The sequence below is a fragment of the Condylura cristata genome, unplaced genomic scaffold (assembly GCF_000260355.1).
Source record: "Condylura cristata isolate star-nosed mole 26May11 unplaced genomic scaffold, ConCri1.0 scaffold00026, whole genome shotgun sequence".
NCBI lineage: Eukaryota > Metazoa > Chordata > Mammalia > Eulipotyphla > Talpidae > Condylura > Condylura cristata.
This window is the reverse complement of record NW_004567127.1, coordinates 27714339-27741994: the sequence shown is the minus strand read 5'-3', so window position 1 is coordinate 27741994 and position 27656 is coordinate 27714339. Positions and strand designations below refer to the sequence as shown.

General features: G+C 37.1%; 1 protein-coding gene across 2 annotated transcripts in view; it reads right to left on the bottom strand.

Moving 5' to 3' along the window:
* The window catches only part of LOC101624732 (gamma-aminobutyric acid receptor subunit beta-2), a 141527-nt gene that overhangs the window by 45137 nt on the left and 68734 nt on the right, over window positions 1-27656 (bottom strand). The gene's annotated exons all lie outside the window — the stretch shown is intronic.

Here is a 27656-nt window from a genome sequence, read left to right as displayed (position 1 = left end):
ACATATAAGTTTTTTAAGTTTTTGGCATTTGAACGTAATCTGAGCCAATGTATTGGCTACTTCTCATCCAAAAACAAAAACAAACAAAAAACACCTAATTTTCTTCTTACATTTATTTTTTATTTATTTATACCCACAAGAACTGGGGCATATAGGCTAGAGGCGCAGGAGTGTGGGGGGGGGGGTAGAATTCACAAGAGACAGTAGGGAGCAGAACAAGCAGATCTACTGAAATACACCACTAAAGGGAGCAGTGTGTGAGGCAGGAGAGGTCCTGCTGCACCATGTCAGTAGGCTGCTGGCTGGGGATCGAACTCATGTCTCAGCGGCTAGTGATAGCTTGATAGTGCTCATACTGTAATCCCTGAGTCATCAGAGAGGCCCTAAAATACCTGATTTTCTTGAATTCATTTTGGGCTATCCAAGTCTAGACAACCAAAGGTGCTTGTTGCGTCACTGATTTCTGAAGATGAAAGATCGACAACCCAGGGCAACACCAGGGTGGCCACATGCAAAAGTGAGCTCAACTTACATGTAACATTAGCTTAAAGCAGACCTCATATGCTCCTTTTTCTTTGAATCATTTTTGAAGTAGTTTTTAGCAGTCTTTCAAAGTGATTAAAAATAAAAGAAAACATATGCAAATATATATGACCCAACTTTTACAGCTTTCATAATAATGAGTAAGAATAATTAGATATCTTTTAAAAGATACCAGAAGGAGGAGATAGGGAAGAGCTCCTCATTAATGGCTTGCAAATTAAATTCAACTTTTATATTTTATTCATAAGATTCCAGAAACTGAGTCATTAAATTATATTGTATTGTTATCATTAAAAATATAACCCACATACATTCAGAGGGCCTATGAATAAAACAAAATATAAATTTATTGCCATTTACCTGAGGAATTAAAACTCAATGAAATGTCACAAATCCCTAATCAAAAAGGATAAAGACAGGCGTGGTGGACATGCTCACTTTCAAATATTGATTTAAATGTGAGTTATATGAGATCTATGAAGTAAAATACGCCATTTATAAAACATTCACATAATAACCAGATAATTGGGTTATTAATTGATTAAAAACATGGCTTTTTAAAGATTATTTTTTTCACTTTGCTGTTGGTGCACTAAATGCACTAAATTTCAATTTAGAAGGGTGTTAGTGTGTAAAATGTATGACTGTATACCAAATTATAATTGTGGGGTTAGTGAGAAATTGAATTATCAATGTTGCCTTTTTATCCTAGTGGGAAATTAAACTGACTCATTGTTTTACGGTTATTTATTCAACTTGTCCCTCAATTGTACTTTTTTTTTTTTTAATTGGAGAAACATTGTGATATGGTATTATCTAAGTGTCAGGTGTGGAACACTGTAAATCACCATGGACTGTTAGTTATTTTAAAGTCATTCTCCTTTTCTCACTCCTGGTGTTTTCAGCATAACAAAAGTAACATAGTATTTGCTTCACTCTCTTCATTTGCAGGCATCACAACCAACTGTTCATTACTGAAAATTATGGGCTCCTGCTACTGGGATGGTTCATACTGTTCATAGATGGTTTCCATTTTTAAAAACTGACTCCTGCCCTTAATATGCCCATCACACTCCATTAATATATATATTTTTTCACTAAACACCATATTGAATTAGCATTCTACTCCCTGTGAGCATTTAAAGCTTTATGTGGCTCTCTATTAGCACTTTGTAAATAACTATCAGTAAAATTTAGTTGATATTCTGAAAACCTTACTCTTGCGACATGGCTCATGGAAAGACTTTACTGTATTTGGGGGTCACTGCACATTTTGGTCTTTTATTTTATTTATTTATTTATTTATTTTTAAGATTTATTTATTCATACAGAACTGGGGTACAGGCCAGAGATGCGGAGGGTGAAAGGATTCACCAGAGACAGAGTGGGGAGCAGAACAGGCAGATCTACAAAGTACACTGCTGAGGGGAGCAGCGGGCGGGTCAGGAGAGGTCTGCCACGCCATGTGGTCTCCTCCAGGGCAGGCAGCAATCGAACTCATGCGGAAGTGGCTTTAGCTTCTTAGTGCTGTGCTTTAACCCACTGCACCACCAGGGAGGGCCCTTGGTCTTTTATTAAAGAAAATATTGATCACTGTGAAGTTAAGGAAACCCTATAATGAAGACCCTGTTTAATTTTATTTATCTTGTCCCAAAACTAGTTTGTTATATGGCACAAAGGTAAACTTAGACATCAGGGTTAGCAAGAAGCAGGTTTATTGCACCGGTACTGACTCAACAGATTTATATCCCAAGGCTGAGCCCCATTTGTAGGAAGTCAGGGGCTATATACACATTCAGTTTCTACAAAGGCCCTGGGTGGGTTTGCACTGGCAGCCGCACACAGTCAGATATGATGCAGCTACATACCAAGAGGTGAGCTGTATAGCTGCATACCAAAGAGTGAGTGAAGGGTCAGTAGTGATGGGGACCACTCCAACCCCAGGTCCATTCTGCCTCATGGCAATGCCTGATCTAACATGAAGCAAGATTCATACCAGGAACTAAGCTGCATACCAGGAACTGAGCAAAGATAGTCATTCAAGATCCCCAGGCTGCTTATGTCAGATGACCATGCTTCAAGTTGACCAGATGCCTTTGTTTTCAGAATGCAATACATTCCCACATAGGTGCAATGATTTCATAAAATTCTGGAGCTATTCACACTTTTGAACACTTCCCTTACATTTCCTCAAATGTAAGGGAAGTGTTTGAGCAGGCACAGGGTCCCTTGGAACCATATAACCATATTTTGCTTCTTTACTGGATTAACCCATCCCCCTCTTTTTTTTCAGGAACAAATGTTTCCAGGAGAGAAGAAAGGCATTTGCAATAACAAAGATACCAAATTATCTTTTAATGGGGCAAGGCAGACAAGGTTTGAGGGAAGCAGCAGGACTGAATGATCAGGAGAAAGCAAGCAGCATTCTTCACATGCCTGGCACAGAGACCACAATTAGAAGACTCTCTTCCAAATTAGAATGGACTATGCTCCAGGCAAAGGCACAGACAGATCGATGCCAATTAAAGTCAAGGGTGTTTTTCAAGAGGGAGAGATAGACACATCAATCAGTCACAATTCTCTAAACTTGGCAATGCAGGTGTTCCAAAAACTCCCTGAACAACTGCTCTGACTCCTTAATTGTAACTTATTCTTTCTCTGCTCTTTAAGTGGGCTGCCAGGCACAAATGTTCCACCACCAAATCAATTCTAGGCCTTGAGCAGCTCAAAGTAATCGGTGTGGTAGGTCAGACTAGTGACCCATTGGCATTTTCATCAGGACCCCAACAGCTCATGATTCATGTTCACACCATCAAAATTAACCTCCTTTTTGATGTTAGCATCATGTTCAAAAGCAGATGAAGAGAGTAAGAAATCGATGCAAATCACGTAAAATATCAGAATGTGTGCTTTAAACATCATGTCTCTCTGTGGATTCCACTGCAAAACTCAGGTGTGTTGTCTGTAGGAAGGAAGAGCAGTGATCTAGCTGTTTCTACAATTTTATTCCATGATGGGTTTAAGCTGTTTTTCTTTTATTTAGAGGGCTAACACAATTGAGTTAATGGTTCAGATAAGATAAAACAATTAAAAATAGTCCTGTACTGTAGTAATATGGAAAAGGAAGATTAATTTTTTCCTCAAAGAATAGGCAGCTTCTCGAATTCTTGTTTTTGATATTCAAACCTAACTCCATTTAATATTGTGGCATTTTTTTTCTTGCAGTCTTTAAAATCTCTTTTCTATCCACAGACATTCGGTTGCTATTTTGTTTTCTATACAGAGTCTATACTGTACTATGCATACAATAGATGTCTATGTTTACCCTATGCAGTTTATAGTGTGCATTTGGAAATTCTGTGAAAATGCAAACTTTAAGTAGGTAGAAGCTAGACTTGGGCAGTGTTAATAAACTTCCAGGTGGGGGCCTCTCTGGTGGCACAAAGGGTTAAAATGCAGCATTATGAAGCTATCCTCAGCCACAGGAATTCAATCACTCACCAGGGAGCTAACCCATATGGTGAAGTAGGTCTCTTCTTTCTCCCTGCTGCTCCCCTCCACAGTGTATTTCAGTAGATCTGCCTGTTCTGCTCCCCTCTCTGTCTCTGGTGAATACTCTTACTCCCCACACTTCTGGCTTGTACTCCAGTTCTTGTATGCCTAAATGAATAAGTATATGTATATATATATATATATATATATATATATAATATATATATATATACACATATATGTGTGTGTGTGTGTGTGTGTGTGTGTGTGTGTGTGTGTATAAACCCTCCAGGGGATGCTGATATTCTTTGTGCCTTTGGTTAGCAAATAAAGCACAGCTGTTTTTAGAGCAAAAGTCTTCCTTGGCCTCAGAGTCCAGCCAGGAAAGTCTATTTAGCCAGATCCTGAGAATAATGATGTTTCTTCTGTAAAACATTTTCTAAGCATCCAAATGAAAATATCATCTGCAATTCTCCTTCTTTCAAAAGGATCAAGAGATTTTTTGATACTGCCCTCTATCCAGAGGTCTGATTTTCTTAGCAATCCATGACCTACATCACAGACAGAGAACAGGGAGATCGTGCTATGTCTAAAAGTTTTCTGCCAATTTGTTTTCATGACAGTTTTATTCCACTATTTAACCTCATTAGAACTAAGAATATTCTACTCTGCATATTTTATTTGTACTCTCAATAGACTAGAACAACCTTCTACAATCCTTTTTCTAACCATTGATATATATGCTACTACTGTTTGTTCAAAAACAGGTGGATGGTGCCAATTCTATGCCTTAAAAACAAAAACAGAGTAAAAAGAAAAACATAGAAAAAATATCGATGGCCTTCCCACTAGGTTTAGGAGTAAATGCAAATTCTTCAGTCAGGCAGTCCACATTCCATTGTGGAGTTTAATCTTCCTCAAATCTCACCTTCTGGTATACATCTTCCTTTTCCAAATTCCCATTTTCTATCCTTAGTCCTCACTCATAATCCTTTGATCTCTAAATCTTGGTTCATGTTTGAGTTTCTTGTATAGTTTTCCTTCTTACATCATATTTACATGTACTTTTAAGGTCCCTCTCAACTTCCATCTTTCCGATGACATTGTCTCATTTCCCCTCTACACTATCCTTCTCTCTTCTCTCTTATATTTCCACAGCTCTCTTCTTGAATTTCTACACATGTAGTGTTCAAGTCAGTTTTTCATGAGGGGAACTACAGATGTGCTCATCTAGTCTAACAGCCTGTCTTGGAGGGTGAAGAACTATGTCTGATACCTCTCTGTATTCCTTCTCCTCACTCCAGGTCTTCCCTAGTGGTATCACACCATCATTTTTTCAACAGATGGCCCTTTCCTTATGGCTCAGGAGATTTCCTTTCTGAGATTGTATGAGCAGATACCATTGGTTACATTGCATGGAGGCAGGATCATTACCCTCTCAGGATATGGAATGCCTACACACCCTGAATCATTACAAGAAGTCACTGTCAATGGTAATGTTAAAAGGGAGGGAGGTCACTGAAGCACAGGAAATATCCTGAAGCTGCTTATTCTCACCATACCATGTCACTGGCAGATGAGACAACATGTTATTGGGTGGGCATGGCCCTCTGGTAATGACTTTCTGTGTTGACAGATTTTGGAAACCAAGTTTCCACAATTGCCAGTGGGGTTATCTGACATCTACAGCTCTAGTGGAGTAATGCTTCCAAGGAAGAATTTGTTAATTCTGGAATGATAATGGGAGATGTGCAAATTAACAACCAATTGAACACTTAGGAGATATTTACAACTCTGTCAGAAAACACCAGCAACTGTTCCACTGACCCATCTGTTTCATAGTAAGGATAAACAGGGAAAGAGAAGGTCTAGCTCCTGATGTGGGAACTGACCTTGATTTTTCCCCTTTCACCAGATCTCCCCAGCATCGTTGCTCAGATGGGGGGTGCATTTAATGACTGGTGAGGTCAGAATGCTTGTGCAGTACAGTTTTTTTGTACTAAAAGAGTGACTCATGGAGATCTAGACCATTACCAAGTGTCTTGACTAAGAAGAATTCATAGTCTTTCAACAGCAGACATAGAAACCCCTCTTCTGTACTTGCCTAATGTCCTCTATATACTCAATATATTTAGTTTAAATGATCTGGTAAGAAATCTGTCTCTAGTAGCTGACTGGGAGGCCTTATGTAAACAGAAGACATGCTCTCTTCAAACTGGTCACCATGACTTGGAAGGAATGGAAAGGTGGTTCATATTGGTTATTTAGTAAACTTGCTGAGAAGGACTGGGCTTGTGTTGGGGAGAGCTCAGGCTTCTGTGAACAGCAGGAGGGAGGCCCGGGAGGCTGAGGCAGGCAACTCTGAGGCAGACAGACTCACAGCAGAATGTGCCCTGGCACTTTAGTCTGGGGGAGTCAGGAAGAATTCACTGAACTGAGCTAACACAGGGGAATTTTTACATTTCCACTAGTTAACAAGTTGAAAGCATTTCCACTATGGAGCCAAGTGTTTCACACACATCATCTCATTTAATCCATTTGAGGTGGGCACTGTGATCATCCCCATTTTACAAATGGAGGAATTGCAATTTAAAGAAAATAAGTGACTTGCCCAAGAGTCAGCAGTGGATGGTGAGCAAAATCCTCTTGCACATTCGAATACAATTCCTAAGCCTCAGTCACTTTTTTTTTTTTTTCTTTTGGTGGCCAAATCACACTTCTATTCAAAACATATTTTTGAATTATTCTGTAATGCACAGAAATATATCAGCAAACATTTTCCTTGGTGTTTCTACATCCCTTGGCAGTGAAGCCTTGCAGCTCCTAAAGAGGAGATAGAGCATTTTCCTACACTATGAAATTAAGCTGCACTTGTCACTCATTTTAATCAAAGAAGTGGGATTGAGCCAGTTCTGAACTTCAGCTACTGGAAGCTTCACAATTTCAACTCGCTGGAATCCTGCTGTTGTCATGAAAACAGGCTGTGACTAGTCTACAGATGCTTCTCATCTGTGCCCCTCCCAATAGCCCCATCACAGCAATGAGACCCCCCACCCCCAAGCCAGCCACCTGACGAACACAAGCACATGCGCTCGTGTGTGAATATGGCTCAGCTCAGTAGCACTCAGCTGGCAGGTAGCCTCGTGAACAGCAGTAAATGAATTTGGTTTCAATACACAAAGTTTCAGTGTAGACTGTTTTGCAAAAGCTAATGACAGATACTAGGTTCCATAGAAAACAGTAAAACAAACATTTTTTTTTTTCTATGGAATGCTGTGTTTCCAGAATAACGTTGATGGTCACACTGTGCATTGTTTCAGTGAATCTCCAGCTGGTTTCAAGATTCTCAAAGGCTGAGCCATATGGCATACAACGCATCAGGAGGTTTGCTGAGGTTCCCGTCATAGTCCTGCTATGTACTAACCACAGAATTTGGGGCAAATCATATACTCTATTTAGAACTCAGCTTCTATAATTGACAAAGGTGTTTTAAAATAGCAACCCACAAAGTTTTGATCTTAGACCCTCTTTACAGTTGAAAAATTATCGAGGACGCCTCAACGCTTTTGTTTACATGGGTTACTTATTGATATTTATAGCACATTAGAAATTAAAACTTAGAAACTATTAACTTATTTAAAATAACAAGGATCTTATTTCATATTAGTATAAATAAGCTCTTTATTCTTAATAAAGCGCAATGATTCTCATATTTGTTTCTTTATTTAGTGGTTGTTATAGCTGGTTCCATGTAACTTCTGGGAACCTTGGCCATGTATTGAAAAAATGAAAACAAAAAGGGCAGATACACTGGACATTATCAAGAAGAAAGCTTTGAACTTGAGGACACCCTACAAGGGCACAGAGTCTACCCCTACCTCTCAGGATTCTCTAGGTCACCCTCTGAGAATCATTGTTCCAGAGCACCTCTCATCTGAAATTTTGTGATTTATGGAGAATGCTAAACAATTCATTAACTTAAATTATCAACAGTTACCAAAAATTTGCAATCATGTTTCCTCTAGTGCTAATAAAAATAATTCATTTTTAACTGGCTCTTTTGAGGAATTTTTACTCCACAGACTCTATCTCTCATTTATATATCTGAAATTCTAAAAATTAAGTTTAAATTCTTTGGTTCTGCTTTGGTGAGATAGGAAATGTATTTGTGTATAAAGAACTCTACTGACCATCCATATTAGACTATGATTGACCTAGAGGAATATATACATATGTAAATAAATAACTGCAAATTCATTCATATAAGCAAACTCATGAAAGTGATTTCATTAGTGTAGGTCAAGAAAATCAACATTTGGGGCTTCTCATATGGAATGAAACACTTCCATCTTTTAAAAATAAGTTCTGTAGAAAACAACTCTAGTGTTGCCTAAAGCCTTAGCAAATGTTTATGCAAATTTGCACTTTTCTAAATTATTGATTATATTTCTAACTTAAGAAAAAAAGTCATTCTTTAAATAGACACTTTAAAAAATGTTGACAGCAAATATGAAATATAAGACATCTGGGAGATACAAAAAGCAAATTATTCAGATAAATGTCAAATTCATTCAAGTTACACCCATCATTATCTGTATATCGTTCTTTAATTTAAATTGAAAAAAAAAGAATTACTATGATGTGATGAATTTAAAGAAATACAAATTCTTTGCTATTCGTATCCACAAATGTGAAGTTTAATTCCCTTCCCATGGACTGTGGGCTGGACACCTGGCATACAGAACAAGGCAGAAGTGGTAAGGTCACGTCTGAAATAAGGTTATTTCAGAGTACTGTTTCAGAGAGTACTGTTTTGTAAGTACTCTCTGGCTCTTACTATAGTCATACATTTTTCCAAGTTGTATACTAAGGGAGGTTCCCAGAACACAGGCAAAGGAATTAAATCCTGTTTCAACTTTGTGAGTGAATTTAAAGTTGATCCCACCTAATTGAACCTTTGTTATTGTCTACAGTGATTTCCAACTCTGTACAAGATTCAGGGGAATAGGTTGCCACCTCCTCAGATGTACATCAAAATGCCACACCCATTATCAAAGCATCCATAGTCCTGTACTCTAGGCCAGGGGACCCCTTTCCCCTGTGTTCCCATTCTTACCCTCACTCCTCTCTGTAACATAAATTCTACCAGCATATTTCAAAGGACTGTTTCTGTTTATTTTTGTCAGTTCCTTTGTTTTGTTTCTCTATAGACCACATATGAGTGAAATCATTCAGTATTTATCTTTCATCTTTAGACTTATTCCACTTAGCATAATCCCCTACAGTTCTATCAATGTCAACAACAATGGTGAGAGTTTTTTTTAATAGTTGAGCAGTATGTCATTATGCATATATACCCAATCTTCTTAACTCACTCCTCTGTCTAGCTGAACCTTCAGATGAGACCACAGACCTGACCAACAGCTTGATTACATCATGTGAAACCCTGAGTTGAAATCAACTAGTTAAACCACTCTTGATTCTGCATGCTCATAAATTATATGATAAGTGATAATAAGTGTCTGCTGCTTTAAGCTGCTAAGCTTTAGCATAATTTGTTACCCAGCAAAAAATAACTCATAAACCTGCTATCTTGGAATTGCACATGGTCTAGTAGAACAAACACAGATGGGTTTTCGTCCAAATACTGCATATTTCCTACAATGTCTCCAAGCCTAACTGCTCTAAAAAACTCAAAATGCCACCTATATTTTCCATGTTGTTCCAAGAACTAGGGAAAATGCTTGCAAAGCAATTAGCACAGTGGCTTCATGATTGCTGGTTATTTTTATTCTGAATACTGAAGTTTATAGTTAAAGCAAAGATTTTAATTTCTAATTTTTATATAATTTTAAAAGTACACATACAAGTGCAACTGTTAGGTTCAGCTCAAGTTAGAATGGTTGTTTATTGACTGTGCAAAAACTATTAAGTTTCATTTTGAGGGATACAGAATTGAACTGTTTTCATTAAATTATAATAATACACTTAGGTACATGATAGACTAATGTTCCTTTTTGAGGACTGTCTGAAAGAGTAGCAAAAAAAAAAAAAAGAGAGATCTGATTTATGGTTGCTGGTCTCACACTACTAGCACTGGGTTAAAACACTTGATGGTGAAGGACTAAGGCTCTCACATGTTTCAGGGGCCAACCAGATGGGGTACTGGGTAAGTCCTCATGGCTGTAGGAAAATGAAGAATACACCCCCATTTGAAATTACTCAGACTTGCATATACCAGAAACCATAATTTTGTGCTGGCCAAAAAATTAAAAAAAAAAAAAAGCATATTATTGATAAACCTTTAACCTGAATCCACATATTCACATCCTAAAAATGACAGAAGTACATTTCCATATGACCATTATCTCTGCCATCATATTGCTTTCTGATGTGGGTACAATGAATCTGGTCATCAATGTGGAAGTCCCTTCCCCCTACTTTCGGCAATGAACAGACACAGGAGCTTTCCTGTCCTAACCTAGAGATTAGGTCAGTGATTTCAAGTTAATATATATGAAAATCAGGCTTATGGTTGTTAAGAGAGTGGGTGTGCAGGCAACGTGGGCAAACTATCACCAGACTCCAGGAGGGAAGTTCTCATATTTGTACTTGGAATGTTTGCAGCCCCACTTGTTGGAGACAAGTTGCTTGAATATATAAAAATAATTAAGACCATACCTTTGATTCTCAGTAGGTAAATTAAGCATGTTTGGTGCGCCCTACTGATCCTACCAATCCAAACCAACATTTTTTCAACATAGTTTTGCTAGACAGAACTTGGCTATTCTTCAGTCTCCAACATTTAAAAAGATTCAATAAATGAAGATATATAAAAAAAAATCCTCAAACTACTAAAACTTTTTACCTGAGTCTCTAAGGATAGTGGAATTGCAGATAATAGGGCAATTTTCTGACTGAGGCAAAATTCAATTGATTTTCATATTCAAGGGATAGTTTTCTTCAAGCAACATTATCTTTATAAAACTATGATTTTACAGTAAAAATGGTTTCTATGATATAAAGGGGGGGGAGGCTGATAATACTAGCACAGAGAACTTATATTTAAAATAATAGCCTAGCATTTAAATAATGATTCAACTTTGTAATGTCTTGAAATTTTTGTGAGCTAAGAAGTCACCTTCAGAATCTGTTAAATATGTCTATTCCTGGGTCGGACCTACAGAGACCCTACCCATGAAAGTACATGACTATATGTCCCAAATGATCCTGCAGCACAGATAACAATTTTATTTATAAAGAAGAGTCTGGCTCTAGAGTTTGAGAACTGCCTTTAAAAATTTAAGGATCGGCCCTCCCTGGTAGTGTAGCAGGTTAAAGCACAGCACTAAGAAGCTAAAGCCGTTTCCGCATGAGTTCGATTCCCTCCTGCCCGGGAGGTGACCACATGGCATGACAGACCTCTTCTGACCCACCCGATGCTCCCCTCAGCAGTGTACTTCAGCGATCTGCCTGTTCTGTTCCCCACTCTGTCTCCAGTGAAGCCGCTCACCGCCCCTAAGCCTCTGGCCTGCACCCCAGTTCTGTATGCACAAATAAATAAATCTTTAAAAAAAAAAAATTAAGGATGTCCCAGGATGGCCATAAATTTGTAGTTTGTTATATCTGGGGTGTCTTGTGGACTATTTTATCATGGGGTTATATCTAAGATAATGAATTCTTCAGTGGTATGAACCATATATCTATATCCTTTGTTACTTCATGTTGTCCAAAACAAAACTCTAATATGTTCTATGGATTCCACCTTCAAAATAGAATATCTAATGTAATTTTCTACTAGAGAAAAGTAGGTCATGAATGATTACATCATGGCATACCTGAAAAGTAGTTGCAGCCACCTAATTGCTTTGATTCCCCACAACAGAACCCCTCTACAGTGCTAACTTTATCAGTTATGTTCCATTCATGCATGATTTCTACCTGTTTTTTCTACTACCCCCCTACACTATCAGGTACACTCCTATGAGCCAGGATAGTATCTATTTTGTTCCCTGTGCTACATAAAACACCTGGAAAATTTCTTGATACACAGGAGGTACTGAGTAAAGGTTATAAATAATTAAATCTTGTGTTCACATACAAATATGTGCAATATAGATGGTTATCCAACCATATATGAGTATAGAGATGTTGATTAAAATCTCAGCATGTGCATGTTCAAAAAAACCAAAAACATCTTAAGTAGGTATGAGAGCTAAATGGAATCAGATTGATAAGTGATTTAAAAAGGATTGAAATCAGTTGATAATATATGTATGTGTGTGTTTGTGTGTGGGTGTATATACATGTCATAATGTGTATGATTTAACCAGACATGAAGATATGTGGATTTTTTTTATTAAATGGGGTTGTTTCCATTTTGTAATATGTTTGAGAGTATTTAGAAGATTTAGTTAGTATTTATGTACAAAGGAATTGGTCCTTTCATTTCATGCTTTATACAGTGATAAAACTCTTATAAAATTCTTATAAAATAAATTCTGGCTTATAGCTCAAGTGTCTTACTTAAAAACAGACTTCTGTTATTAATTTGTTGATATGTTACTTTAGTTCTCATTTCTTATTACCTTGTCAAACTCAATTTTCTCCAACAAAATGAGACACAGTGATGGTAGATGGCCTTAACAAACCAAAGAGTCAAAGATGAGGTAAATAAATTTTGAAGCCAGAATTTAGGGTCAAACATATAACACAAATAGGATCAGGGTGAATCCTCTCACCCTTCCACACCTCTGGCTACACTCCAGTATTTGTAGTATTGATATGCATAAATAAAAAAATAAAAGTTTTTTTTAAGTAAATATTGAAAAATGAATCAGTATAGTACCAGTGAGACTCAGAAAGGTCACGACTTGGATAGGGGCAATAGGAAAGTAGAAGAAGTCAAGATGCAGAGACAGAACAATGAGGCATAGCCACGATAGGCAAAGGTACATTGGGATCCACCAAAAAGCAGAGAGGGACATGGACAGAGAGGTACTGTGGTTTCTAAGGCTTTTTTTTTTTTTTTAAGATTTATTTATTTTGTATACAGAACTGGGGTACAGGAGGCCAGAGTTGTAGAGGTGGTGAGAGGATTCACCAGAGACAGAGTGGAGAGCAGAACAGGCAGATCAACAAAGTATACTGCTGAAGGGAGCAGTGGGCAGGTCAGAAGAGGTCTGCTGTACCATGTGGGCCACCTCCCAGGCAGGGATTGAACTCATGCTGAAGTGGCTTTAACTTCTTAGTACCATGCTTTAACCTGCTGCACCAACAAAGAGGGCCCTCTATGGCCTTTTACTTCAGATTCTGATTCCCAAAGAATCCTGGATATTCTTGGAATTCTGGATATTCCCAAATAATCTTGAACATTCTTTTCTGGGATATCTCTGAGATAGCTTGCAATTCACATCATGTCTACCATGTACAGGTATGGTTCTCAACATTTAGGGTGCACTAATTAAAAAAAGATAAGAACACCTGTCGTCACTGGAGTATGGAATGCACTCTAGAAGAGGGAAACCAACACTAGATAATAGGCATAGTGAATAGGTGAAATATAGCCTGCCTAAGAAAATAATATGGTGTGTTTGTGTGTGTGTGTGCGCACCTGTGCATGTACATACACACATACAGACTTGCATGCAATGTAAAATAAAGAAGTAAAATAAGAAAAGAAGTATCTGGAGTCTTGGGAGGGCAACTGGATGGTGATCTTAAATAGGCAGTGAGGGAAGCCTCATTGGAAAGATAAAATATAAGAAAAGATTTAAAACTGATGAAAAGTTTAGCTAACAGTCTATCTGTAGAAGAAAGTTTCAAGTTGAGAGAACAGAAAATGCAAAGATTCAACTTTGGGATGACATCTGGTGAACTAGAAGTACAATGAGAAGTCCAATGTGACCAGAACAGAATGGACAAGAAAGACAGATAGGAGATGAGGTCAGGGGGCATATAATATGGAATCTTCCAGACTCTTGTTTGGAATTTGGTTTATACTTTAAATGAAGGATTTGAGCAAATAAATGAAAAGCTATGGCATATGTATATGAAGAAGAGTATTCTACTCCTATGTAGAGTGTTTATGTGGAGGTTGACAAGATTTAAGAAGGGGATCCAGTTAGAAGACTCTTGTATCAATTGAGTAGGATATAATGGTACTTTAGAGCATGGTGGAAAAGAGTTGGTAAATCTGTAGAACTATTTTGAAGTTATAGCTAATAGGATTTCTTGTAGCATGTGAAAGAGAGTGGACTATACTTAGGTTTTGGGGGAAAAAAAGGTAAGGAGTTCAGTGTTGTACATATAGTTTGATATATACCGGTGTTTGGGAGAGAACTCTGGAATGGAGATAAATATTTTTGGAGCAACACCATTCTAGTAATATTCAAAGCCCAGGAACTTTATGAGATAATCTAGGTAAGTAAAAGAGTAGAAGAAATGAGTTCTGGGTACTCTTGCATTATGAATTCAGAAGTTAAAACCTAGAGAGAATGAAGTCAGTGATATCACAGAAGAAAAGAAGCTGAAAATTAAAGGGTCAATTGATATAAGATGTGACCTTAATAATGTCCACTGAGTCAGCAATGTGTAGGTCAGTGGCAACCATGTCAAAAGCAGTTTGGTGGTAGAGTGGAAGGGAGTGGTATTAAACTAAGTGGGATAATCTCATTTATAATTTACTAGGAGTAAACTTAACAATGGAGGTAAAGGTTAGCAATCCTTAAAAACTACAAGATGTTGTTAAAGAAATAGAAGAAGATATAAATATAGTTCCTACTTATGGGCTAGAAGAATCATCATTGTTAAAATGGCCACCTTATTTTACCTAAAAAAATATACAAACTCAATGCAATCTCTATTAATGTTTCAATGACATTATTCAAAGCAACAGAACAAACATTATTTAATTATATATGGAACCATAAACAGACAAAGTTGTCCTGACAAAAAACAGGAAGTAGAGGGGTATCATTCTCTTAGACTTCAAACTATACTAGAAGATATACTAATCAAAACAGTATAATACTGAAATAAAAGTAGACATGCATATGAATGGAATAGAAATCAGAGTCAGATCAACATGGATAGTTGATCTATGGAGAAAAGAAAGTCTATTAAACAAATGGTATTTTAAACACTGGACAACAATAGCAGAAAGAATTGAACTAGACACCATCTTATATCATATACAAAAATTAACTAAAAATGGACTAAAGACTTGAATGTAAGAACTGAAATCATAACAAACATGAAAGAAACCATAGGCAAAACACTCTAAGACACTGGCTTTAGGGAAGTTTCTGGGGACTAATACAACAGCAAGGGAAACAAAATAAAATAATCAAATGGGATTACATAGAACTAAAAAGCTTCCGCAGAGTGAAAGAAACTACCATTAAAAATAAGACACTTTCTCAAATGGGAGAAAATATTTACACATAATAAAACTGACAAGGGGATAACATATATATAAGCAACTCATGCAACTAAAAGTAAATTTTAAAAATGGGCAGAAGAGCTAAAACAAGACATACAGATCAACAGGCATATAAAAATGCTCATCACCATTTATTATCAGGGAAATATGAATCAAAAACACAGTGAAATATCATCTTACATTTATGAGAATGACCCATATCAAAAAGATCTGAAATACAAGTGTTGGCAAGGAAAAAAGAACACTTATATAGTGTGGGGATATAGAGTGGTGTAGTTTCATGAAAAATACTATAAAAAGAACACTTATATAGTGTGGGGATATAGAGTGATCTAGCTTCATGAAAAATAATACAGAGTTTTCTCAAAATATTAAGGATAGAAATATCACATGATCCAGCAATTCAACTCCTAGGTATTTATCTAAATAATATAAAAAAAATGCTAATTCAAAATGATATGTGCATTCCTATGTTCATTACAACACTAGTTTTAATAGCCACACTATAAAAACAACCTAAGTGCCCAAGAACAGATGAGTGGATTAAGAAGATGTATACACACACAAATATACATGCATATATATACACATACATATACACACACACACAGTAGAACTCTTGCCACTTGCAACAACATGGATGGAACTGTACAACAGGGTCATGAGGGTGAAACAGGGTGAAGGAGAAAGACAAATACCAAATGATGTCACTTACATGTGAAATATAGAGAAACAAAGTAAAGAAACAAATAAAGACAAACTAAAACAAATCCTAGGGCTGTGGCTGTAGAATAAAGACTGTAAGAGGCTGGAGAGGGAGAGTGGAGAGCAGGGTGTGGAGGGAGACCTATAGTCTATGGTGAGGATTATGGGTGTCTGTGTGGGTGTGGGTGGAGCCATGCACCATATAACTGCATTCCTATCCTTGGAATCAGGTGCAGTATTGTAAATCAATGTTATCTCAATAAAATTTAAAAAATTAAATAAAACAAGAAAAATGAGAATCAAGGTAATTAAAGGAATTTTGCTGCAAAAGGAAACAATGAAGTAGTATGGTAGCAAAGAACAGGGTTCACTGGGTAATAGGAAGGTCGGTTTTGTTTTCTTGAATTTGGATGAAACAGCAGCAACATACCTGCAATATTAATGGGACTGATCAGCAGAGAACTGAACACTAAAGAAGAGAGAGAGAGAGAGAGAGAGAGAGAGAGAGAGAGTGAGCATACTGCTAGAGTCAATCCCTGAGGGGGCAAGATGAAGAAATTATATTTAGACGGGAGCCTGGTAACAGCAGGGGCAGAGTGTGTGGGTGTGGAAGCCAGTGGGTGTCACAGTGGGAGGAGCATGCTAAGTTTTCTTCTGATGATTCAGTTTTCTTAGTGAAGTGCGAACAAGGCCCTCTGCTGAGAGGGAGAGCAGGGGAGGTGGTGAAAACAATCAGAGGACAGGGAAGAAGGTATGAAGTGATTGTTTTGGAGACAGGGAGAATGAATGAACCAGGTGAAATATTATTATCAGCATTAGAGAAAGACTTACTGGGAGTTTGGTCATGAATTTAAAGGTAGAGCCCTTGAAAGTCCTTGCCCTTTACTTAAGTTAACGCAAGTGGACTTTTTTCTCTGCATCCAAAGAGCATTGGCTAGAATATAGAATCCCATGGAGATAGTTTGCCTTCTGGGAAATCTGTAGTTGGCAACTTTTTATTTTGATATTTCAGTAATGAAAACTAGGGCACCATTATGTGTTACTCTCTCTTTTTTGCATCAAAGGGGTGGAAAAAAAATAAAAATTTAACTTATCTTAGCACAGCTTACCAAACTTAGTCCAAGCCACTAAGGATTCACAAATCTAATCTGGAAAGAAATATGTTTCTAAAACTCAAAAAACAATTTCTGAACTATTTGCTGTTTTGCCTGGCCTGTCATTTCCAGTCTTTTAGTAGGATGCAGTGCTGATGATATAATGCCTAGTTGTAGGACCCTGGCATAACCACACTGATAGGCTTCTATAAATATCACATTTGTTTCACTGTTTTCAATAGCATGATTAAGTTTGAAATGAAATACCATTTAAGACCACAAGATTGCTTCCTGCCATACACTGAATGTTTGTGCCCCAGGAAATTCATAACAACATGCTTTAATGTTAAAGGAAGTGACCATTTGAACTGAAAATTGAAGCTGTAGGAAAGAAGGCCTGGACAGCCCTCTCCCTAACAGTCTGGCTTTGGGAGGTTGGGCCTTTGGGAGACAAAAAGGGTATGATTAGATAAGTGACTCCAGAGAATCGCTAGACCTTTTACCATGTGAGAAACAAGAAGAAGATGATTATCTATGAGAAAAGAAGCGGGCCTTCATCAGACACCACATTTACCAGTACCTAGATCTTTGACTTCTGGTTTCCAGGATCATGATATGAAGATTTCTGTTGTTTATAAGCCACCAATCTACTATGTTAGAGCAGCTTAAAGGAGCCTAACACACACACACACACACACACACACACACACACGTGTGCATGCACCGCACACACATATTTCTGAAGACATGACTTTTCTCAGGGTTTAAAGGTGGCATGGAGAATAGGTATGTCTTTACTAGAATATGATGATGATGACAATAATTGATACTATTTATGAAACATTTGTAATTTGCCAAACACAATGAAATAGTTTACATGATCTCTTCATATGCAGGATAATCCTATGAATAGATCATTTGATCAAGAAAGACTTTCTGGATTTGAGTGGAAGATGCTATCATAATCAAATGTCTCTCCTATGGATTTACCTCAGTTCTTTAGTCTTTATCAAAAGTAGGTGCTTTTCCAATGAAGAAATCTTTAGCTATGTTAAGCCAAATGGTTGATACCAAGGGAGGTTCAGAGAAGGGAAACTTGAGAAGAGTTATTAGCATGTTGCTGACCTATAAGGAGTAAGCCTTGATTCATATCTAGCTTTGTCTGGCCTGAAATAGATTCCACTTGAATGGAATAAAGATTGTCTGAGTCTATAAATATCTTTATAAACATGAGATGGCTTCTTATAAGAAGGCTTTATATCTCTAGTCCATCTTAAATCCCTGTCTGTAACAATTTGAAAACAATCTTTGACATATTTATGAAGTATTATACTTTGTTTGATTATGACTTCATACCTGTTTGCCTTATCTTCTGAAATGTATTTTAATACATATTTGACTCCTAATATGCATGGCATGACCTCACTAGATATATTTCATGATAGTTGCCAGCACTACCACATCTTAACAACCTCTAGTGTGCTAGGAAATTTTAGACACATTAGCTAATCCTATTGGTGAACATAGGAGTATCACAATTTTATAGATAAAGAATTAGAGATACAGAGAGGTTGAGATACCTGTTTCTATCAACTAGTAAGCAGCAGATTTGGGACTGTCTTATTGCCTAGCTCCAAAGTATCTACTTCATTATGTTTTGGGGCCCCATACTGTATTATATTAACTTATTATGTCAGTTGCTTTGTTCAAGTGGGGTCCACAAGAGACTCTGAGAGCAATGTGATGAAGATGTTGAGAATTTTCAAAGTTGTCACTATTTTTATTCTTGTTGCAAAGTTTGAGTGACTTCCACTGTCTTTGGTTATGCTAGGTGAGCCACTGGCCTGCATCTATCAGGTATTACATACTACAGGTATCCAAAGAGCGTGCCTTCAAAGTTTTCAACTTATCTAGAAGAGTTCTATAATGCTAGCTCAGTTGGCACTTTTAGGGCAGGGAGTGTTTTGTTCTGCCCAGCTCCCCAGAGACTCAATGTTATAAAAAGTAACCTAGATTCTAAAGAATACAATAAACCATTTCAAAAGGAAATGGCAGTCATAGAAAGGGAATCTCTTTCAAAACTGCATCTAAATTGAAAATTCTGACAGGCCCAGCTAGTGCCAAGGCAGGATGCTGCTGATGAAGCAATGACCAAAGAATAGCTATTATCTCGCCAGTATCTAGGGTTCCTATGTTTCCATCGCTCTTAGCTAGTGATTGTTCTCCACATTTGGATACTTGAATCTCATTCAAGTAAATGTGCAGAAAGGACTATAAATTTAGAACCAATCATCTGACATTATTTGAACAAAATCAGCTGAGGTCTAATTTAACCAAAGAAAAATTTCTGTTCAGATGTCAGTCATCTGGTCAACCTTGCGAGCAAGAATGCATTCTTCACATGCTACTGAGCACATGGTAAATGTTCAATTAATTCTAAACTTTAGGAATGTATGTATACATGCACAAAAAAGATGTCCCTTTTAATTGAAATATCAGAGCATGAGTATTACCAGAACAATTTGCTTTTTATCTCTTCTGTTGTTACAAAGATTACCAATACATGTTCAAAGAGAAATCTACATTTTTACAAACTCAGGTAGTGATCTAAGATATATTCTACTGGTAAGGAAAAAAAAATCTGTGAGGAACTATAAACACATTTTCTAATATATTAATCTTTCAAGCTCTTGATTGAGGAATCTCTTGTCAGCAAAGGCCAACCTAAGTTCTCCATTCTTTGAACTTCTTGACCTCATAATTTAGCATTTTGGCAAACTATTTCAAATTGAAAACATGAGATAATTTTTCTGTTTATGATTTTAAAAGCACATTCAAAAGTTATAATTGACTTCAAACATATGAGATTAATGTGAAGACACAGTAAAATATTCATATAAAACTGTTTAGCAAGAAACCTGACACTTGAGTTCCATCAAAGTTAGATAATATTATTACTTGTTGCTACTGTTGAAAATGCAAATACAATGCAAAAAAAATCCAATCATATATTTTGAGTTTGCTAAAATATGAGATAACATACTTTTTCCTCCAAAAGCAATGACTAGGAATTATCATCTTCTTGAAATCTCCAATGTCTATGTAGGAGTTTCTGGTCTGTGTGTTGAGTCAATTCATCTCCCCCTTTACCCCACATACATTTTCCCCTATAGTACAACTAAAATGTACATAAATATATAAGTGTAGGAATCTTCTTTAGTTACATGTTTATAGCCATTTTTTTCTTATCTTCAAAACACTCCAAGAAACATCCCTTTTGAAATTCACAAAATATTACAACAGATTTCAAAGTTCAGTAGGATTTACATGTACATACAGTGATTTAGTTTAGCTTCAACACATTTACACCAGGAAGTGGTCAACAGGATTTCATAGCATTATCTCCTATAGAGATGAAGCAATTTAATGGAAATTTAATGGGAAACTGTCATTAGACTCAAGTTTGTAGAAAAAAACTCTGTAGTTCAAAATGGTCAGGCAACTTAGCAGCAGTTCAATTCACTGCACACAGTACTCCAAGTAAGACAATCCAAACTGACTATTATGCATGGGTATGTCCAAGTTCGCCCCCAAACTGTGCTCTGACTTCATGCCCTCCTTTCATACATATATTCTGTTTAATTTATGATCCAATTCTCCTATGTACACCCCTCCCCACTTCACATCACATTTATAGCTCCAAAAATATTAAGTCATACTACACAGGAAAACAAAAAAAAAAAAAAAAAAAAAAAAAAAAGAAAGAGAACCTTAAAGTTCTCTTAGCTGTAGACACATATTTCCACAAAGTTACTAGCACTTTTCTAGGGATTGGTTGCTAAAATGTCTATTCAATTAAAGTGACAGTGAATGTCAGTTACTGTCCAGTGGTTTGGCGAGAGACCTCTGTGTCACTGTGTTAGGTATTATAAGTTGAGGATGGGATGAGAAAGGCAGTAATTATTGACAGTGCCTGCACAGAATTGGTGGCGATTTTTACTAGATTAGGATGTTGGAAATGAGTGCATTACTTGATGAGATCTATGGCTGTAGACAAGCCACAATATCTCTCAGATACCCTTCCTCACAAACAAAAGGACCGACCGTAGGACTGTAGCACTTGTGCCAACTCCCATGGCTATTGACAATATTAAAGAGAAACCACATGCGAAAGGGAATAGTATTGATATTATGGTGCCTTACACATAGTAAGAGAGGCAAGTTGTCTTTTAAATGAGTGCATTGCTAGAGAAAGTGGCCGGTCCCATAACCTAACAAATCTTGAGACTTCTGCTAAGTAATTTTTTTTTCTCCCTCAAGCTCACTGATAACTTCTACCTCTATTGGGTTTTCTACTTGTTTTGAACTTACCAAACAAAATTCAAGTTTTCTTCTCCAAATTAAGTTAATTCCCAACCCTATATTATACCCATTGTTTAAAAGCCATACCATACACTACCAAGTGAACTGCCCAGATGCAATGATGATGTCATCTCTGTACTTGAAAGCCTGTCATGGATTCTTGATCACTTACTGGATAAACTCCAAGTAATTTAAAAAAATCAAAACTGGATACAACATCTGGAGGATAGAGCAGTTTCTGGTATGATATTGTAGGCCATGAAAATGGTCTCAAGCTCTTGAGCACCAAGATAGTGAAAGACTGTGGTTTTGGAAAGATTCATCTGGGCATCCCTGGGGGTATGAGGGGTTAAGCCTCAGCACTATGAAGCTATCCGCAGCCCCAGCAGCAAATGTTCAATTCCTGACCAGGGAGCTAACCTATACTGCACAGCAGACCTCTCCTATCTTGCCTGCTGCTCCCTTTAGCAGTGTATTTCAGTAAATCTGCCTATTCTGCTCCTCAATCTGTCTCTAGTAAATCCTTTCATCCCCCTGCCTCTATGGCCTACACCCAGCTCTTGAATGCATAAATAAATAGATACTTGAAATATAGAAAGATTCATCTGATAAAGTTTGAGATATTAGTAGGAAGATTGAAGAATTTAAGAGCAGGGAGCTGTAGTATCAGAAACTGCCAACCATCAACTTACAGGTACGGTTTAACCTATGGATATTACTCATTAAAAATGTTTAAAAACTGGGAGATTTCTGCTGCCTTAAGGAAAAAATCTAGATATGAGGACAATAACCTCCTGGAGTTGAGTGGAGCTGCGTGCTACCAATGTTCTATATGCTCCTGCTGATCTAATTGACTTATGCATGCAGCCTACCAGGTTTTGAAAGGCTTTAATTTTGCACTGCCTAAGAATCTATAGTGGCTAAGGATGATGTGATGAAGGCTTAGACCAGAGCAGTGCATATGGAGTGGGACAAGGGCAGAAGCTCAGAGAGACAGACTGAAGGAGGACTTGCAGACCTGTTACAGACTAAGGAGCAAGAGAGAGGTAGTATTGTTTTCAGGTTTCTGGATTGATGGACTTGTTTATTTCCTGTCTACTGGAGGTCAACTTTCACATTTAGAAATGAGCTTGAAAATACAATGGAGGACCCTGTGTAGCAATTTCTACATTTAAAGTCCTCAGATCTAATTTTTTTTTTAAAGACAAGTTAGAAATTGGCCCAATTATAAATGCTGACAATTAAGTAATGCCAGTGGGTCCCACAAGACCCACAATTCCACATTTGGCAACTTCTAACCCTGGGAATATCTGCCTTCAGATTTTTTTAGGTTTTATTTTTAGAACAACTAGCCTTAGGAATCCTGATAAAGTTCCTAGCTTTTCTTGTGTGGCCATGAACAGATTAGCAAACCCAAAGCTAAACTGAGAAATAGATTTTTGCAGAGAAACTGGCAGATCCTGCTGAGAAACGAGTGAATTGTTCTCAATTAAGGGGTTTTAAGAACGACATTTTTTCCTAAAAATAAGATTTTTAAATAGCATTGCTATTTTTAGACATGTAGAAAAGAGCATGCATTGAATGAAGTATGCACACATAGTACAGATTTCTCACACATACCCCTCTCCTTCCTTTGTAAAGATAAAACTTATATAAGACAGAATTGAATGTCTCCTTTAAAATGGAAAGAACAAAAGATTTAGTCTGATCATTTAAATGGCATGCATTAAAAATTTAATTAATGATGGGGAAACTGCAGCTTCTTTCTGCCTCTTTCCCTAAGAGAGAGAGAGGGAAGAAGATATAGAGGAAGGAAGGTGGGAGCAAATGGAAAATGCAATCTTGTCCTTCTCATAGGATAACTAAATTTATCAAGACACGGTTAAAAATTAAGTGAATAAAAACAAACAAGTGGGAGTACAAAAACAAAGTAAAGCAACCCACCCATAAACTGAAAAGGCAACCTATAGAGTGTGAGAAATTATTTGCAAAATATATATTTGATAAGGGGTGGATAACCAAAAGGTATAAAGAACTCATACAATGTAACAGCAAACAAAACAAAACAAACAAACAAACAAACAAAACAGGCAATCCTATCAAAAAATGGGCAGAAGAATTGATAGACATTTTTCAACATGAAGACATACAAATGGCCAATAGACACAGGAAAAGGTGCTCAACATCACTAATTATCTGGGAAATGTAAGTCACAACCACAATAAAATATTCCTTTATAGAATCACATTAATATGACTATTACCTAGAAGACAAAAGATAACAAATGAAAAGGGAACCCCAGTGAACTACTAATAGAAATGTAAATTGGTGGAACCACTATGGAAATACAGTATGAAACATCCTCAAAAGTTAAACTATAGCTACTTGGTGGCCTAGGGGTCAGGTCATAGCATTGTCACCACTACAGCATGAATATGATTCTGGGCCGGGGAGGTGGCCCATATGGCACAGAAGACCTCTCCTGTCTTGCCAGCTGTGCCCCTTAGGAGTGTATTTCAATAGATCCACTTGTCCTGTTACTTGCTCTGTCTCTGGTGAATCCTCTTACCTTCTACCACCTGTAATCTGGACTACACCCCAGATCTTCTGTGGAAAAAAAAAAAAAAAAACAGAACTACCATATGCCTGAGCAAGTCTACTTTTGGATATAGATACTAAGCAGAGAGGGGGGATAAAAGAGATAAAGGGGTCAAAAGATAAAACTTGTCATAAGTCTAGTAAGTTCTGGGGAGATGATTACAGCATGGTGAATACAGTTTTATCACTGTTTCACAAATTTGAAAGTTAGTAAGGGAGAAGAAAACCTTTGATCTTAAGAAAAAAATACAACTCTGTAAGGCAACACATTTGAATTAAAGTGACTATGGTAATCATTTGGCAATGTATACAATATATATGCATATCATATTATACCTTGAATCAATTCAATGCTACGTGTTGATAGTATCAATAAATCTGGTATAAAGAAAACTAGACTGCTAATATTCTTGGGGGAAAGTTTCCTTTTTGCACTTGAGAATGGATTTGCCAAAATCAGAATATAGAATTTTCATCTTAAGTTTGCTATATTTTCCCAGTACTATGTTACTATTGACCTGAAACCTTTGAAACAATATTATTTGATACATTTGCTTGTCATCTTACTTGTCTTCAGAATTTAATATTAAATAGCGGTTTTCTTATAGTACACCTAACTTAGAAAGGTTATTAGTGATGTTAAAAGAACTAATTTGCCTCTTTCTTTCCTTTTGTGATAAGGTAAGCCATTTCTGGTTGCCAGTCTCTTCCTTTCAACTGAATGAACACAAACTGATGCCAAAAATTTTTCATCAAGAAGTTTCTATTTATCTTTCTTAGATGATGTCCTCTGCAGAAGTAAAACTCTGAAGGCTAATTATTAAGATGAAAAAGCAAGGGCAGGGGAGGTGATCTGGTTTCTGCATGAGAGCATGGATGGAGTGTGAGTGCGGCATGTGAGCATGTAAAGAAGGTGAAGTTGTACCCCCAGAGTTGCATAGTCATGAAAACAAATGGCAAATCAATAAATTTTGAGGGGTGGGGGAAAGAAAACCAAAGACGAGACTTAAGTCAATAGTGCACAACACTGGAATACATTCTTTTCAAAGACAATGCCTTTTGAAAAATGAACAGTGGAAAAGTACCATATTGCATACAGGAGACTGAATGAATGATTTACTAAAGGGAAATATAGTGAATTGGAACAAATGTCACTTGGTCTCTTACCCTTTTGTTAAGCAATAGGTAGGATTAGCTCAGAGCTCAGTCACAATGTGGATAAATCTGCACTTAACTGCAGTTTTGAGAGATCTGGCTTGCATCGAAACAGAGGTGAAAATAATATCCAAATATGTGATTTGGGATGGTCTATCTGGACAGACAAATGTGACTAAATCTATAAATTCCATTTCTCATAATGCGCCAGGGATCTTGCAGCCACAATTTGTACTGTGTCACTTTATATTGGCATCCAGAAGCTCTGGTGCTCTGTCTTCTCCTCCAGCATTCTATTTGGCATTTTGGCAAGACCAGGTACTCAGTATCTTCCAGCAGGGGAATTAAATCTCCTGCTACTTGCAAAAAGAGTAACAATTTAGTAGGCTACATACTTCACGAACCCTGCTGCCAGGGAGATGGCAGTGGAGATTGAAAAGATCAAAGTGGAACTGAAGTTAATTAGTAGCAGTCATATTTATTACTCACTGGAAAAATCTTACTTGGAAGAGTGGACATGGGGTCACTCAACATGTCCCCCTGATAAACAAGTTGGTGGAAGAAGCATTGATGTCAGCAAGAAATACTTGCCTTTAGCTTTTGGAAAGGTCAGAATGGGCTTTGCTATGGATCTCCCAGAGAGCAGGAATTAGCATTCCTACATTGTCTTCAGAAAACTCCCTTAACAGTAAATTGTTAAGAGTATTCCTATGCTTTTTCTCACCTCTTCCTCCATTTAGCTCTCATAGCTGGTCATACTCAGTGCCAAAAGTATGCTAAGCGATATTCTAGCCTCCACCCCCTCTATAATATGACAATAAGTTTCTAGAATATGAAAAATTGGAATTTTTTATTATTAGACAATTGTTTCTTAGCCATGATTTGAACAATAGTTTTCTTGGAAGTACACTTTTAGAATTACCTCAAAGTTAAAAAACAAGGTAAAAATCGTGATTATTCATAGTAGCTTATATGTCAGTTACAAATAATTGTCTTATGATAACAATAACTACATAATTCTCTCTATCATCCTCCTTTCTATCTACATACTTGTCCAGGCCATTTCTAAATTTCTAAAGCTAAAGAGAACATAAGACATGGACTGTTTCAATGACCTTTAATGCATCCCATGTTCCAAAATTTTTTAAAGAAATTCTTTGAATTTCTATGAAAAGAAAATGCTGATGAGATGATGCAAAATAGAACTACAATCAGTCTACACAGCAGTATCTTATTCTAGAATTTGATGTCAGAGACAAGAGTAAGATTAGGTACAATTGTTTAATAGGCTATTCAAGGAGAGTAAACCAAATTCCAAAGCTAAGCTGCTAATAATGAGGAGGGGTCCCAAAATTTCTGTTGCTTGATTCAAAAGAGAGTAAATTATACCAGTCATAAAAAGGTTTTGTATCAAGATAAATTCAGTGTTTAGCATGATTAAACTATTTCTTACCTGATGCATTTTTTGTCATTGTCATTTTATCCACCGGTGACAAAAAAATAAAATAACCCTGAAGAGCTGTTGTTTTTGGATCACTTCGGCCTTTAAAATTATTTAAATCACTTCCCAAATATTTCATATTTGTGTTCCTGCAGAGGGGATTCCTGTGTGGCTACACCCACCTGCAGCTGCAGCGCTGCCCCCTTCTGGGGGAGATGATGAGGCTTCTCTCTAGTTTCCATCTCCCCCTTCTTTGGCATGCATGGTCAGTAGTATGGAGTTTTTTTATCCTGCCTAAATTCCCTGATTTAAGATTGCGGCAGTACTTTAGGTCTTTTGTAAAATATGCCCTTCAGTCTGCGAAACATCCTACTTACATATACCCTGAGAGTAAAAATAACACCCACTGTGTACAATATCTTCATGGCTCCCTCTTTTCACATACTTCTCTTTATTATAAAGAATGTGTTCATGCATTTGCCATCCCCTTCTCTACATCATTTGGTTATTCACAATCACAATCATAAAACTTGTTAGTATTTATAGAATGTTTACTCTTTGCCAGATGCTGTCTTAAGAGTTTTGCATGGTTCACTCACTCATTTAAAATTCAGGCCAGTTCTACTTGGGGAGTGTCAGCTCCTGACTGAAGATGCAATGGGAGCCAGCAGCAGTCAGGATCTACCTGGACGGTGTGGCTGCAGGGTCTAAATCCCACTTCCCCTGACTGAAAGCTCTAAGCTCTGAGCTCCACAGCATTAAAAATCATTACTTCCTGCAGGGGAGGAGGAGGGAGAAGGAGTGTGTGTGTGTGGGGGGGGGG